Here is a 5,227-nt window from a genome sequence, read left to right as displayed (position 1 = left end):
AGGTGATGGATTCATTTTCATAGCTTTAAGGCATAGACACTTAGACACTAATGATCATGTAATAAAGACACAAACATAAATAAACATAAGCATATAAATTCGAAAAACAGGAAAATAAAGAACAAGGAAATTAAAGAACGGGTCCACCTTAGTGATGGCGGCTTGTTCTTCCTCTTGAAGATCTTATGGAGTGCTTGAGCTCCTCAATGTCTCTTCCTTGCCTTTGTTGCTCCTCTCTCATGGTTTTTTGGTCTTCTCTAATTTCATGGAGGAGGATGGAATGCTCTTGGTGCTCCACCCTTAGTTGTCCCATGTTGGAACTTAATTCTCCTAGGGAGGTGTTGATTTGCTCCCAATAGTTTTATGGAGGAAAATGCATCCCTTGAGGCATTTCAGGGATTTCATGATGAGGAGTTTCCTCATGCTCTTGTCCATGAGTGGGATCTCTTGTTTGCTCCATCCTTTTCTTAGTGATGGGCTTGTCCTCATCAATAAGAATGTCTCCCTCTATGTCAATTCCAACTGAATTGCAGAGGTGACAAATGAGGTGAGGAAAGGCTAACCTTGCCACAGTAGAGGACTTGTCTGCCACTTTGTAGAGTTCTTGGGATATAACCTCATGAACTTCTACTTCCTCTCTAATCATGATGCTATGAATCATGATAGCCCAGTCTATAGTAACTTCAGACCGGTTGCTAGTGGGAATAATTAAGCGTTGGATGAACTCCAACCATCCCCTAGCCACGGGCTTGAGGTCATGCCTTTTTAGTTGAACTGGCTTCCCTCTTGAATCTCTCTTTCATTAAGCGCCCTCTTCACAGATGTCCATGAGGACTTGGTCCAACCTTTGATCAAAGTTGACCCTTCTAATGTATGGGTGTGCATCTCCTTGCATCATAGGCAAATTAAATGCCATCCTTACATTTTCCGGACTAAAGTCTAAGTATTTCCCTCGGACCATTGTAAACCAATTCTTAGGGTCCGGGTTCACACTTTGATCATGGTTCTTGGTGATCCATGCATTGGCATAGAACTCTTGAACCATTAAGATTCCGACTTGTTGAATGGGGTTGGTGAGAACTTTCCAACCTCTTCTTCGGATCTCATGTCGGATCTCCGGATATTCGCCCTTTTTGAGCTTAAAAGGGACCTCGGGGGTCACCTTCTTCTTGGCCACAACTTCATAGAAGTGGTCTTGATGCACCCTTGAGAGGAATCTCTCCATCTCCCATGACTCAGAGGTGGAAGCTTTTGCCTTCCCTTTCCTCTTTCTAGAGGTTTCTCCGGCCTTTGGTGCCATTAATGGTTATGGAAAAACAAAAAGCTTTAGCTTTTACTACACCAAACTTAGAAGTTTTGCTCATCCTCAAGCAAAAGAAGAAAGAAGAGAGTAGAAGAAGAAGAAATAGAGGAGATGGATTGGGCTTTGTGTTTCGGCCAAGGGGGATAGGTAGTGTGTATGTTGTGTGAAAATGAAGGAGTGAAGATGGGTTTATATAGGAGTGGAGAGGGGGTATGGTTCGGCCATTATGGGTGGGTTTGGGTGGGAAAGTGGTTTGAATTTGAATGGTGAGCTAGGTAGGGTTTTATGAAGGATGGATGTGAGTGGTGAAGAGAATGGTGGAATTTGATAGGTGAGGGGTTTTTGGGGAAGAGGTATTGAGGTGATTGGTGAATGGATGAAGAAGAGAGAGAGAGGTAGGGTAGGTGGGGATCCTGTGGGGTCCACAGATCCTGAGGTGTCATGGATTTCTCCTCCCTGCACCATGTGGCGTGCAAAACGCCTCTTGCTGCCAATCCTGGCGTTAAACGCCAGGTTGCTGCCCATTTCTGGCGTTTAACGCCAGCTTCTTGCCCATTCCTGGTGTTAAACGCTAGTTTGGTGCCCATTTCTGGCGTTAAACGCCCAGAATGGTGCCAGACTGGGCGTTTAACGCCCATTCTGCTACCCTTACTGGCGTTTAAATGCCAGTAAGTTTCTCCTCCAGGGTGTTCTATTTTTCATTCTATTTTTCCTTCTGTTTTTGCTTTTTCAATTGTTTTTGTGACTTCACATGATCATCAACCTATAGAAAACATAAAATAACAAAAGAAAATAGAAATTTAACATAGATAAGTAGAAATTGGGTTGCCTCCTAACAAGCACTTCTTTAATGTCAATAGCTTGACAGTGGCTCTCATGGAGCCTCACAGATGTTCAGAGCAATGTTGGAACCTCCCAACATCAAACTTAGAGTTTGAATGTGGGGGTTCAACACCAAACTTAAAGTTTAATTGTGGCCTCCCAACACCAAACTTTGAGTTTGATTGTGGGGGCTCTGTTTGACTCTGTATTGAGAGAAGTTCTTCATGCTTCCTCTCCATGGTGACAGAGGGATATCCTTGAGCTTTAAACACAAGGGAGTATTCATTCACTTGAATGATCAATTCTCCTCTGTCAACATCAATCACAGCTTTTGCTGTGGCTAGGAAGGGTCTGCCAAGGATGATAGATTCATCCATACACTTCCCAGTCTCTAGGATTATGAAATCAGCAGGGATGTAATGGCCTTCAACTTTTACCAAGACATCCTCTACAAGTCCATAAGCCTATTTCTTTGAATTGTCTGCCATCTCTAGTGAGATTCTTGCAGCTTGTACCTCAATGATCCCTAGCTTCTCCATTACAGAGAGAGGCATAAGGTTTATACTTGATCCCAGGTCACACAGAGCCTTCTCAAAGGTCATGGTGCCTATGGTACAAGGTATTGAGAACTTTCTAGGATCTTGTCTCTTCAAAGGTAATTTTTGCCTAGTCAAGTCATCCAGTTCTTTGATGAGCAATGGAGGTTCATCCTCTAAAGTTTCATTACCAAACAACTTGGAATTTAGCTTCATGATTGCTCCAAGGTACTTAGCAACTTGCTCTTCAGTAACATCTTCATCCTCTTCAGAGGAAGAATACTCATCAGAGCTCATGAATGGCAGAAGTAAATTTAATGGAATCTCTATGGTCTCAGTGTGAGCCTCAGATTCCCATGGTTCCTCATCAGGGAACTCCATGGAGGCCAGTGGGCGTCCATTGAGGTCTTCCTCAGTGGAGATCATTGCCTCTTCCTCCTCTTCAGGTTCGGCCGTGTGGGTTGTGGTTATGGCCTTGCACTCTCTTTTTGGATTCTCTTCTGTGTTGCTTGGGAGAGTACTAGGAGGGAGTTCAGTAATTTTCTTACTCAGCTGACCCACTTGTGCCTCCAAATTTCTAATGGAGGACCTTGTTTCAGTCATGAAACTTTGAGTGGTTTTGATTAGATCAGAGACAATGGTTGCTAAGTCAGGGTGGCTTTGCTTAGAATTCTCTGTCTATTGCTGAGAAGATGATGGAAAAGGTTTGCTATTGCTAAACCTATTTCTTCCACCATTATTATTGTTGAAACCTTGTTGAGGTCTCTGTTGATCCTTCCATGAGAGATTTGGATGATTTCTCCATGAAGGATTATAGGTGTTTCCATAGGGTTCTCCCATGTAATTCACCTCTTCCATTGCTGGGTTCTCAGGATCATAGGCTTCTTCTTCAGAGGAAGTTTCCTTAGTACTGTCTGTTGCTGCTTGCATTCCAGACAGACTCTGAGAAATCATATTGAATTGTTGGGTCAATATTTTATTCTGAGCCAATATGGCATTCAGAGTATCAATTTCAAGAACTCCTTTCTTCTGAGTTGTCCCATTATTCACAAGATTCCTTTCAGAAGTGTACATGAATTGGTTATTTGCAACCATTTCAATGAGTTCCTGAGCTTCTGTAGGCGTCTTCTTCAGATGAATAGATCCTCCAGCAGAGCTATCCAATGACATTTTGGATAGTTCAGACAGACCATCATAGAAAATACCTATGATGCTCCATTCAGAAAGCATGTCAGAAGGACATCTTCTGATCAATTGCTTGTATCTTTCCCAAGCTTCATAGAGGGATTCACCTTCCTTCTGTCTGAAGGTTTGGACTTCCACTCTAAGCTTGCTCAATTTTTGAGGTGGAAAGAACTTTGCCAAGAAGGCATTGACTAGCTTTTCCCAAGAGTTCAGGCTTTCTTTAGGTTGTGAATCCAACTATGTCCTAGCTCTGTCTCTTACAGCAAAAGGAAAAAGCATAAGTCTGTAGACTTCAGGGTCAACCCCATTGGTCTTGACAGTGTCACAGATTTGCAAGAATTTAGCTAAGAACTGATGAGGATCTTCCAATGGAAGTCCATGAAACTTGCAATTCTGTTGCATTAGAGAAACTAATTGAGGTTTAAGCTCAAAGTTGTTTGCTCCAATGGCAGGGATTGAGATGCTTCTCCCATAGAAGTCGGGAGTAAGTGCAGTAAAGTCACCAAGCACTTTCCTTGCATTGTTGGCATTGTTGTTTTCGGCTGCCATGGTTTCTTCTTCCTTGAAAAGCTCTGTTAGGCCCTCTAAAGAGAATTGTTCTTTAGCTTCTCTTAGCTTTCTCTTCAAGGTCCTTTCAGGTTCAGGATCAGCTTGAACAAGTATGCCTTTATCTTTGTTCCTGCTCATATGAAAGAGAAGAGAACAAGAAAGTAGGGAATCCTCTATGTCACAGTATAGAGATTCCTTGAGGTGTCAGAGGAAAAGAAGAATAGAATGAGGAGGTAGATAGAAGAGAATTCGAACATATAAAGAATGAGGGAGTTCGAATTACACCTTGAGGAAGAGTGTTAGTCCTTTAAATAGAAGGATGTGAGAAGAGGGGAAGAATTTTCAAAATTAAAGTAAAAGATTTTGAAATAATTAAAAGAAATTTTGAAAAAAATTGATTGAGATTTTCGAAAATTAAGATTAGGAAAGAAATAAAGTGATTTTTAAAAAAGATTTTGAAATTAGAAATTAAAAAGATATGATTGAAAATTAATTTTGAAAAAGATGTGATTGAAAAGATATGATTGAGAAGATATGATTGAAAATCAAACTAAAAAGAGAAAGTTTTAAAATTAAAGTTGATTACTTGACTAACAAGAAATTAGAAGATATGATTCTAGAATTAAAACTTTTGATTCTTTCTTAATAGGCAAGTAACAACTATAAAATCTTGAATTAAATTATTAATTGTAGCAAGGATTTTCGAAAATAGTAATAAATAAAAAAAATTGAAAAGATATTGATTTTGAAAAGATATGATTGAAAAGATATGATTTGAAAAAGATTTGATTTTGAAAAATTATGAAGATTTGAAAAAAATTTGAATTAAAAA

General features: G+C 40.2%; 1 non-coding gene across 1 annotated transcript; it reads left to right on the top strand.

Annotated features, from left to right (window-relative positions):
- The first annotated feature begins 3,885 nt into the window (after positions 1-3,885).
- LOC148576471 (small nucleolar RNA R71) lies at positions 3,886-3,993 on the top strand. Its single transcript, XR_015903080.1, has one exon. It is a non-coding gene; the product is annotated as a small nucleolar RNA R71 (small nucleolar RNA).
- The last annotated feature ends 1,234 nt before the right edge of the window (positions 3,994-5,227 follow it).

The sequence above is a fragment of the Arachis ipaensis genome, chromosome B1 (genome assembly GCF_059453495.1).
Source record: "Arachis ipaensis isolate K30076 ecotype BB chromosome B1, ASM5945349v1, whole genome shotgun sequence".
NCBI classification, from domain to species: Eukaryota; Viridiplantae; Streptophyta; class Magnoliopsida; order Fabales; family Fabaceae; genus Arachis; species Arachis ipaensis.
Note: the sequence above shows the minus strand (reverse complement) of the source record. Positions and strands in the feature narration are given on the sequence as shown.